The sequence below is a fragment of the Xiphophorus couchianus genome, chromosome 11 (assembly GCF_001444195.1).
Source record: "Xiphophorus couchianus chromosome 11, X_couchianus-1.0, whole genome shotgun sequence".
NCBI classification, from domain to species: domain Eukaryota; kingdom Metazoa; phylum Chordata; class Actinopteri; order Cyprinodontiformes; family Poeciliidae; genus Xiphophorus; species Xiphophorus couchianus.
Genome location: NC_040238.1, coordinates 22,955,593 through 22,967,673, shown reverse-complemented (window position 1 = coordinate 22,967,673; position 12,081 = coordinate 22,955,593). Strand labels below are relative to the sequence as shown.

Genomic DNA, 12,081 nt, shown 5'->3' with positions numbered 1-12,081 from the left:
GTTGTGGCGGTCAGCAAAGATACATGCCGGTGTCATGATGTGACGGGAATACAAATGAAGGCGGCCAAGCAGAGCCTGCAATGGAGACAACAGGCGACGCCTTTGTCAGTGAGGAGAGGACAGTTTCTTCTAAAACTAATAAAACAACAAGGTCTGCTCGTTTGCTCTCATTTTAGTCGTGTGCATAAAATGTCACTATGACAATATTATAGCTACAGCAAAGTGAGGTGCATCAAAATAGGATTTAAGTCAGTAACGCTCCTTTGGCCAAATTAAAACCTTTCCACTTTGCCTTCCCAGATAGCCGCCTCAGTCACTATGGAAACAGAGACTACAAATCAATTACATGTATCAGTAATTTCCCCTACTACCAACGCTTGGTTTCACACAAAGTTAATATCTCCGGTGATTTGTCCAGATATGCAGCAGATGTGGGACGTATGTGAAACAGCGTAAACGCTGACCTCTTCTCTTTCAGAGCCACGCTCGAATATTTCTGCTGGTCCAACGGTTTTGAAGAAAGCAGAATCAGTTGAGATAACTTGACACGGGGTAAACCCGCTACAGAGCCATCGATCAGACACAGAGATCCACTGAGAAATGTGCTGTTAACAGGAATGGACAGTTTTCTGCCTGATTGGTGACGAGCTGGATGGAAACTCGAAAATCTTCATTTTTACCCCAATCAGTGAACACACTACATTCTAACGACAATGGCGCTAACTCAAAGTTAGCTAAGATGAAGGCATTGTACTGATAAATTGCTCTGTTTAATCAAGTTGAACTTTTATCACATCATTGTTTTTGTCCATCAGACGGTCGTATAAAAATCTGTTATGGTGAGGCTCTACATCTTCTAAGGCACGGGTGTCAAACTCGAATCTATAGGTACATAGTTTTTATTTAACTATATGACTAGTTAAATAAAAAATACAGCCGTGGCACCAGCAGGGCGTTTACTGGTGAGCCATTATTTATAGACATTCCTAATTATCTCGGGCCAAATGTAATTACACTGCAGGTTCATTTGGCTGCTAGAAATGAATTCGACACTTGCGCTCAAGGGAATATCCACAGAGATTCTGTTTCTGTAATGCTAGCTGCACCTACTGCGCTAACCACAGTCAAGTTATAAAAATCCTCTGTTTTAAAACCTTAAAACCCTGCTTTACAGTGGCAGTGTTTATGACCACTCAAGACAGAAAAGCTGGAGAATCAAAAACTTGTGTTTGGAAACAGACTTCTGTGTCTCCAATCATACCAGATCAAGAGCTTCAGCTTAAAATTGAGCTAATGTGTATAATTTCAGTCTAAAACCGCAGTAGATGTTCCTGTGGTTTCAAAATTAAGTCATTTGTGCTTAACTGATCATCTGTAGGACGATGTGGGACAACGTCAATCCCCACTAATGGCCCTACTGGTATCTGAAGCAGCATGTGGCTATTTATTTTTTTACATGCCAGTAATGTGTTCACGCTTAACCTTCTGACTTGATGTATTTGTTGAGCTCACAAGTAAACTCAACAACTGCACAAGCTTGTTAAAAGTTAACTTTTCTCCTAAGGTTGTGACAAAACTTTGAACTTCATGGTGATGTTATCCACTAAGACAAATTGTCATTTACTCAGAGTATATCCATCACTCAACTACAAACCGACTGTTCTGACATGAAGCCGCCACTCCATCAGATTTATCCCCCGGCTTCCCACGGCTTCAAGAAAATCTTAATACGCAGAATCCCTTCGTACTGTAACTTACCTTTCTTATTTCACGTTTCATATTCTGTGGGATACATTTCTAACCAGATATTTTAAAGTGAGCCCAGAAGCAACACAAGTGCAGATATTTAAACTTTCACACTCGCTTTTTAATGAGCTAAAACCTCCATCTCATGTTTTCAGACAAAAGTTCTTTGCCCAAGAGCTCCGCCAACCTACTACAAACCCTATATCTTACTAATGAACCATTTATTGAATTCACTGCACAGGCGATATCATGTCAGAAGGCTCTGCGGGGTTCCTTTAACACAGACTGTGAATTAACTCAGCTGACTGGTGCGAGGCAGAGTGGCACCCAAAGCCAAAAAAAAGCCCACAAAAGTGTTTAATTGCACCCCAAATTATAACCTAAATACACCCCGAGCACCGCTTAATTGTTCGTCCATTTTGACTTAAATCGCAGCTTTCCGGGTCATAAAGCAATCATGAAATATTCAGCAGCATCAATATTTCAGTGTAACAGTCCCTTAGCAGGACCGACAGGCGGTCATCCAAAGTCATTAGCGACGCGTAGCGAGGAATAAATGGAAGGCAAATATTTGTCAAACTTTATTTTGTCCTTCGAGTCTCCAGACTTCAACGCCATTTAAGACGTGCCGGAGCAAAAGCATGACATGGACTGTTTGTTCTCCACGGGTCCTTGGATGTCGCGGCCATCAATCAAACGCTCCACATGTGCCACTTTTTATCAGCACGGGAACAAAGAGGGGTTCGTACACAAGCATGTCAGGTGTTCCCCATTATCTAAGTGACAAACCCGCCGAAAGTTCTTTGACACAGAGAAATCACTCTGTCAGCAGATTTACTGCCTCTGTCCAGAATGAAATATCTCAGAAAATTAACTGGGTTGACTGGCCTAAAAAACTCACAGAGATGTTAACGGCTGCTGACTGATGCTGGCGGAAAGTTTCTGGGAAGCGAAATGAGGTAAACGCGTGAATAAAAATGAAAGAAAAAATCCTGCAGTTTTGCAATATCTTCGGGGTCAATGTTGGTTCATAACTTCATCATGACGCTGGGATTTATTCCTCTACAGATTGCCAGTTTAGACTGCACATCTCAATAAACTAGAATGTCATTGACGAGTCCATTTTGTTTCAGTAAGTCGGTTAAAAATGTTAAAACTCAAAATTCATCGCTGCAAGAGGTGGGTAGCAAACCAGAACTGGAGAAAAGCATTCAAGACATTTAATGTCTTCACATTCAGACTCGTGTTTTATTTCTGTTAGTTATTAAAACTAACAGAAATACACACTATATGTACCTCTGTATGGAATTTGTCATGGATGTCCAAAGTGCAGCCTGGGGCTATTTATGACTAATGGACTGATTTTATGCTGCGACCCAAAAATAATACAAATTTGGCCCACCAGCAGATGGAGAGTCTGCCTGTTTAAATACATTTTTACTTGCATTTTGAACTTTCTTCCAATGGAAAAATATTAGGTACAACACAAAGTAATTTTGACTTAACGATGACATGTTTTTTGAATTTTTAATTTCACTTTGTTGCATCCAGTCATTTGTTAAACTTGATTAAATACAGCAGAATATTTCAAATAAAAAGTGATCCAAAAATGTTCAAAAAATGATTTCTTTTAAACTGGATATTTTTTAATTTTTATTTTTTTTACCTTTGCGTAAAAAAAATTTATTATTTATTTATCATTTTGCCCTTGTGTAATTCTGATTTGTTTATTCTGGACACTGCTTGTGTTTATTTTTGGGACCAATACGAATATTTGGGCCAATATTTAGGTCCAATATTGGCAAACGACTGATATTTACCAATATTATTTATATTATATTCATTTTCCTAGTGTTTCGACACTTGGAAAAGAAAAAAACACACCATTGTCATTGCTTCTTTGCTTCAATTAAACACCCGCAATCCTTTGCTGCATTGGTATCTCTCTCATATGCCCAAAGAAATACCACCTGGCCAACCCTTCTCTCTCTGTGAAACACATAAAAACACAAACAAGATGGAAATAAATATTGGTTGTATATCTGCCCAGTTTTAAATATTGGATCAGTACTGATATGCTTAAAATTGACAAATACCAATGTTAATACTTTATTAATTTACATTTCTAAAGCAAATTACCAAAATGAATGAACTTTTTCATTATTTACATTGTAAAGAAGCTCCTTTACTATTACATTTTGTCCTTCAGCATCATTTTCATGTTGGTCCAGTTGCACAGCACTGATTCCTGTTGTTCTTCAGACAGAAAAAGTTGAAAGTTTTGGACGTTCCTGGGTTAATTTTGTTCTCCTCAGAGCTGACACACCTAAAATAGATTTGTGGGAATGATGAATGTGTGTTGGGTGTCGTGGATGATATATGATCAATCCAAGCCATGAGAAAATGATGACGAGTGGCTGTTTTCATTATACCACCAGCACTCTTAATCAAATCGTCTGTAAAAACCTATTAATCACCTGATAATTTATCTGTCCAGATATTACTTTAATTTGGTTTCACCGCTCTATATTTCAACTCACGTGAATTTTCCTCGCCTTTTTCTTTATGATGTCTTTCTTTGTCACTTCCATGCACAAGAATAGATTTCCTTTGAACACTATCGATTACATTTTAGAGCATTGACTTAACTAAAGCTTGTATGGATTCACAACAACCAGGAGCAATCAGGTAACTACATGAACCCAAATCTGTTTTCACAAGCATTTCTCAATCAGCAACGCAAATCCTGTTAACATTTTCTGATGTGGTGGATATTCCTTTTTGATCACATATAGTGGCGAGGCTTTCAAAGTATGAGTTACATTATTGCACAGTAGAGTTTGGTCAGATGAAGAGTTTGGTCACACATCTATTCAGGAGTCAGGCAGGTTGTACAACCCAAGATTACACCCCAAAGCAGCTTGAACTGCGACAACGGATCACTCTTCAACACGCAGCGCTAATGAGTATGATTGGTATTCAGCGCGAGGAGAAGCTGTAGTTGTTACTAACATGAACGACAGCTATATAGCCTAACTGTAATTGGAATTCAAGGCTCCACTCTCTCATAACAGCCATACGAAAAGCAGTAGAGTTCAACCCACACACTAGACTGTCCCAACAGAATCATTTAAGCCATAAATCAAACATCCACTCTGGGGTTCACCTTGAAGCTCCTCCACAGGCCTCTCTTTGCCACTTAGTCAGAAATTGTGTTAAATAGGTCTTCCTGTTTTTGTATCCTATCTAAACACGGGATGCAGCGCAGGGGCTCAACGATGTATCGTGCAACGATGAAAGGTACTGGGTTCAGCTTTGTGATGAATGAGGGTAAGTTTAAAAGCCACAAGCCAGTTTCAGCTCAGGAAATAAATTTAATCTGATCGGCTGCTACAGTACAGCTCCGGCAAGGCTTTACACATACAGCTGACGATACGGAGACAATCTATCATCCATCACAGTAGATTAAAACGACTGCAGCTCATCCAGAATAACTGCTGAAACTAAGAGAAATGTATAGACATAAGATTTATTTTAATAGCTTTAATAGTGCTATAACACATAATTGGCATTTTTTGTCATTTTGAGCTTGATTGGTATTTTTTCAGTTTATGTTGATGAAAATAGTCTCATTGATTATGTGACGCTTGATGCTTCCTGGGTGAGTCTTATCTAGACTTCAGACTTGTACATATTTGGGTGTTCCAACATGGCAGTGCTCCTAAACAAACATCAAAGGTGTTTTTTTTTTTTTTGAAATAGATTAAGTAAAGTAACCTTAAAGGGACGGGCTTATGTTTTTTCCAGGCACATTATTTATTGTGCCATTTTATAGCAAAATAAAGTAACAACTCTGCCTTCAGTTGTATATCAAACATAACTTTAAAGAAAATTGGCTTTATCTGTGAGGCAGAAGCTCAGGCTGAAGGCTGCAGCTCCAAAGAGGAGCTTTAGGTAAATATTTGGCGCTTTGTATGACCAAACATTTAGGCATCCCTGAATGGTTGCCATGGGAGATTAAAGGATTTCTTCAACTAAGAAGCAATCAAAGCAACACTCCAAGTCTGTAATTGATGAGGCCATAACATCAGAACATGGCACAAAGCTCAAAAAAGTTGATTTTATGTAATATCTTCCCTTTAAAATTCTTGACTCTGCTGAAATATGTATGAAGAAACATCCAGAAAAAACACAATTTTAAATGTCTGCAGTAATCCAAATATTAGTGGGTTTACTGTATAGATTATAACATTCATGCCAATAGGTTTATAGACCTTTAATAGACTCTCGTCTCTGAAAATAATGCAAAAATCAGGTTTATCACTTTTAAAATTCAACAACTTTCTATTGTGTTTTTAAATAATTTCACTGACTGACTTATAAATAAATTATACTTCATCGTTTTATCATTCAGCCAGAACTGTGAGCGCTGGCTCTGCTTTAGGAACAGGTGGCGATATTTTGAGGGCGTGATACTAGTGATGGTGTCCCACGCTGCAGAGCGCCCAGATGTGCTGCATCCAGACAGAACATAGATGCCCTCAGGTTTCAACACCTATCCTGCTCAGATGAGCAGAGGACAAATTAGAATTTCATTCAGAAATATTGCTATTAAAATCTTCCCCGGGTATTTTCACCATTTCAGGACACAGTTCCTTAGAGTCTGAATAAGAGGCTGATCTACCTGAAGTGGGACAAGGTGCCAGAATCAGCTTTAAGGAGTCTCTGGGGGTAAATATGTTGTGTGGTCACTATCCCGTTCAGTGTGAGTGATGGCAGCTGTGAGGGCGCCTCTGGCAATAGTGACTTCAACTATGGCTGCTTGGTCTCATGTAACAGCGCCAGGTGCTCAGGCTGTGCGGCACTCCATTGAGCATGCATGACTGTGGCCGAGGTAAGCACGTTTCTGAGGAGAACGATGCCGAAAGCCGAGTACAGTTCTGGTTCTGATTGTGGAAAACGTCAGCGCCGAGTTTATCTGGCCCCGGTCGGATCGTCCTTGCCTTAACCCGACTAATGAAAGCATGACTGACTTTCTCCGACGGCATGGTTCTGGAGGTTCTGCGCGGGCCGCTGCGGCTGTATGGCGGGGAAGAGCGATCCCGGAGTTGAAGGCAGCTTTGACTGCTGGTGCAGCAAGTTATCACTCTGGTGGAAACTGCTGGTTGGGCAGGAAGGGGTTGTGATGAACACAACAACAAGTGTGACTGACTGCAGCTGTGGTGAGCAACACTCAGCACTGCATTGTTCACGCTACTTGTTACAAGCACGACTGGAGTGCGAGGCCAATGAGCACTCCAGCATCCCGGATAGACACTGCTGAGAGTGATTTCACTTCCAAACATAGCCAACGTTCAGCATTCCACAGCATTTGTTTTGTTTTGGTGATGCAATTAGATAGAAATATAACTCGGCTTGGCTAACACAAGACACTTTTATTCCTATAATACCATTAAATGGTCACAAGATTACATATTCAGAATGTAAGAGTGTGCAGTGTGAAGAGAGACGATTTGGATAGTAATGTCAGACAAGCCTGAGGGAAAAGACCACAGTTACCGCATACATACAGTACATGGACGTTTAAAATGTGTGAACATATTCAGTTTTACTGAAAAATAAAGAAAATAAAAAATATAAGTACATACAGCTCTGGAGAAAAATTAAAAGACCACTTAAAATGATCAGTTTCTCATTGTTTTATTCAATGAACTGACAACATGTCTCCGAAATTCTAAGCAAAAATTCAGTATTTATTTGCAGAAAACGAGAAATGGTCAAAATAGCGAAAAAGATGCAGCGCTTTCAGACCTCAAATAATGCAAAGAAAACAAGTTCATATCCATCAAGAAAAAACAATACTAATGTTTTAACTCAGGAGGAATTCAGAAATCAATATTATAGCATAAACAGGAGGTTTTCAATGGGATTCAGTGTGTTCTTAATAAATTAAGAGACCACTGCACTGCTAGCTATCGCAATATAGATATAGATATGTATATGTACATATATGCATGCCCTTCAGATTTAAAAAAAGAAACAACCTTTACCTCTTCTCCTGGTATGCTATACAGACACTCTCTCTCCCCTGATATAGAGTCATTCATCTCTGCATGGTCCCGAATAATTGGAATGGCTTCAACGGTAGGGCAATATGACCTATGTTTTGACAAAGTTAGCTAATAATTATTTGACCACACAAAGAAATACACATTTAACACTTCCTAAATGGTTAATAATTTGCTGTTTGTCTCATCACAGAAAGCAGACCTTGCATCTTTCACTCTTCATCCAAACACACACGCAAACTATGAATGCATCATCACCTACTTCAGAGACATCACATGAACTTATGTCTAGCACTATTATTAATCAAATTAAACATCTTGTGATGGCAAAATTTGATTCCTGGACAAAGTTGGCAAGGAAACGAACAAAACTATAAAAGGTACAAAAGGGGCAATGGGGAGAAATGAGCACATGCAGCTGCAGAAGCAATTGGAGAACAATAAAGCAGTCAGTTCATTTGTGTGGGATCACAACAGGCGAATCAAAAAGATGTGATATGCAAGCTGTGCTCCTTGTGGTGTCTGCATCGCTAGGCAACACAAATATGTATGACTACCTGAAATTTGAACACAAGAGTTTAATAAGGAAAGTGATAAATGTGTTGATTGTATTCAGCCAATAATGGAACCAAATGTATGAAAGCATCTTTTACCTGTTTGTGTGAAAATGTGTGTAAACTTGTTTGTCTGAAGTAACTTGGCTCAGTTATTATTAGTCATAGCTTTTATAAAATTATTTTGTATTATATGAATTTGTGTTATTTTTATGTTCAATGTATTTTTTTAAAGACGAGACGCATAAAACCAGAAATGATTATTTTTTTAAATTAAAACAATATTCTTAATCTTTTGCCTGTTACTTTAATTCAAGACAAAACAAATCATGAGTTGAACGCTAACCAAAATAATGATGATTTTCTGCTTGCTTATGCCCACGTAAAATGCATTTATATAAGCTGCATAAGCATGTGATTCACAAGAACAAAGAGGCCATGATTAAAGAGTCTGAGGGAGAATATTGTTTTCCCAAAAACATAACAGTTAAGCCTTTTATATTCAAATGTGTCGTGCGTAAAAAAAAAAAGAACTTAGGGGGTCTGTTCATGTCTAACCATTATACTTTTATCTTTTTTTTTTTTTTAATTCTCCAGCTTTTGGCTTGCAGCCCTGAAGACGCCCCCATTAAACCCTCCATCCCACTCAGACAATGTTGCTTTTCTCTGTCTGCTTACGGTTTTCTTTTGGGACCTGCAGTAACATTATTAGAAAGAGAAATGGTTGCACTACTGCCAGAAAAAGCCCTCTTTTTATTAGCTGGAAAACCTGAAGCTTCCTTACAGATCAACTAGCATGCTCCCAGACATTTGTTTTTCCTCCCATCATCTATAGCTAAAGATTTATTAACACGTTTAATTAAACCTGTTATTTTTCGTCTCTTAAACCAGTAAACATCAGTTGCTAGCTGAATTCCTGCGGAGCCCTGTTTGCTTTCATTCATTTTCTTTGATAAGAGTTCAGGGCCAGTAAACCCCCCCCAACAATAGCTTCCACGGTGCTCAGTTCAATAAAGCTGCCCGGCTTTTTTTATCTCTTTCTTTTCTCATCTATAATTGAAAGCTGGCAAATCTACTTCGGGAAAAACTCAGGCTATAAGTCGACACAACACCAAACACAGACCGCTGGGTCACTTTAGTTCAGTGAGTAAGTGCCTCATAGCCAGAAACATGCAGGCATGTGAAGAACCAAACAGACTTTACAATATGAGCCGGGTTTTTTCCCCCACAGTAGTAGAGCATTGACATCATGGTTGATCGGATTTTTATAAGACTGTTTTTTAATAACTCAAATAATATGTAGATAAATAGATCTAACGACAATATGAAGAAGCAAAATACCAGTTTAATTGGATGTTTCTGATAAAGCCTTACACAGAAATTGTAAAATACCAAACTAGTTTATTCTGAAGTGGTGTTAATGTGAGGGTGTGTGAGCCATGCCCTGTGACTGAGACCAATTATTGATTGCACTAAATAATTACTGAATGATTTACAGACAAAGGAAAGCAGTGACTAGGGTACAATAGCATATCTGGCAACGGTAAAGGGAAAATGGAGTTGATTATTGGAAAAAATAAACCATTTTGGTTAAATATTCAGCGTTTCCAGGGTAACGGTAGAGCGTTAATCCTCTAGCGATTCGATTCCTGACCTCAGGACCTTTGCTGCATCCGTTTCCCTTTCCTTCACTCTCTGTCCATTTCCTGTCAGATAGTCTGATCGATCCTTTAAAAGTAAATAAAGTTTATAAAATAAAGCCGATCACATGTGTTTTGCATTCCTGTGATTGTGTCTGTATTAGAGGTGGCTGACATGGCATCGAAATTACAGGATTTCAAGAGACATTTGTGCTAAAGATATTTAAATGATGATATTTCAAAAAGCTGAAGAGGGGCCGCAATAATAATTAAATGGAAGAGAATAATAATAAAAAAAGTGAAAGAATTACTCCTGATGGCATCAGTAGGGACATTTGCAAATTCAAGAAAATTATTGGTATATGAGGAGTTATCTTAGGTTTATTGCATCCTAAGTGAAATGATAATGTTAAGCCCACATTACCACTTAAACCCCTGGTAGACTTAAAATTAATATCTTTTACTTTTATTATCAGCATTTATTTTGATTGGAATTATAATTAAGTTTGATGGTCTGTGAGAGGAGTTAAATATTCAGAGGATGGCAAAGAGGCCTTACAACTTTAATTACTATATATACAGTATATATATGGGTGTGTGTGTGTGTGTACTAGATGATGCATGGATGGATATTATATGCTGAAATACTGTAACATTTAGAGCCTTAGCTAATTTGCAATGCAAGAATCCCCTAAAGGGCCTTTAGCAACATAAATATTCCTCTTTATAAATGTTCATCTTTTGAGAAATGCCTGATAAATTTAAATCTAAATATGCTAAAAAAAACAACTTTACAGTGATTATTGCCAAAAGAATATCACCCTGCTGTAGTTGAGCTGGCTGACCACAGATGTTCAAACATTAATCTTCTGTTCACTCCAGCATACACATATAAACAATATTTTGTATTTTGTAACCATGAGAGTTTCCTCAGTGTTGCCTTCTCTGCTCCAACGTGGGGTATAAGGTGGGTTTCAGAAAGCTGTCACAACGTTCTGACAGCACTTCACCCAAACCACTTTAAGCTTTATCATTTATTTAAAGGACTATCTGACTCAGTGCAGACGGCTGCAAAAACGTCAAGAAACTTGCATCTCTCTCCTACTGAGGATCTCTGCATCAGAAGGAGTTTACTGATTTGGCAGGCTAACTCTAGCCAACCCTCTGTTTTAATGGCTGACAACTCAGACCAAAACATTTTCTGTGGGGAAAAAAATGCACTGCACTAGACCCACGCTTCATAGATGTTGTGCTTTTGTAAATTTTTACATTTTTATTTGTTTTCAAGGAATATTGTTTTCATGCTGTGCCCTGTGCTGCCCCACCTGACAGATCTGACTCAGCTCATTGAGGACGGCACACAGGAAGCGTTTGTTTTTTTGTTGTTGTTGTTGTGAATGCTGCGACATTTGGCTTTACAAGAGATTCCTCCACCCATATAGAGAAGTCTAAGAAGAAGCAGACTGTGCTCAACAAATTGTTTGTGATCTTTTGGAGAAGAAACTAAATTAAATGAGAACAAAAAAAAAATTATTAATTGCATGGCCCTAATGGGCTTCATTTGCGTTAGATGCCATGAATGAGGATCAGCTTTTACTACCTGGACACCAAACTGCTAAGAGAAACATCATATTAACAGAACAACAGAACAGCTGGTTACAATAGATTTTTTTGCGTCTTATTTTTGTTATTGAGCTGCAAAATAAAGACAAGTAGTTGTTAAGAAGCTAAGGAAAGGAAAGGTACAGCATGACAACAGAGGGGGGCTAAAGGCTCACATCAAGACAACCGTGGAGATCCTCTCTGCCAGATGTTTATCTCCATCTGGAACGAGGAGCGCGTTTCTCCGTATTTTTCACGCATCCGCTCCTGTAGGCAACATTTGTTTTTGTCGTTTACTTTAAACTGAAGATATAATATTTTTTTCCCCTCTTTTTTCAGTTTTGTTTGTCACTAGCAATATGCCGAAGCTCACATCGTGTTGACCGTAACATATTCGTACGGGCGGCACGGCCGACAGTTGGTTTATTTCCTGAATATCCCTTCGTCTCTTAACTCATCCTCATCAGCAGT

The 12,081-nt window shown here is 38.5% G+C and overlaps 1 protein-coding gene across 4 annotated transcripts in view; it reads right to left on the bottom strand.

The window, feature by feature from the left end:
• gabra3 (gamma-aminobutyric acid type A receptor subunit alpha3) overlaps positions 1-12,081 on the bottom strand; it is a 124,016-nt gene that overhangs the window by 95,244 nt on the left and 16,691 nt on the right. The gene's annotated exons all lie outside the window — the stretch shown is intronic.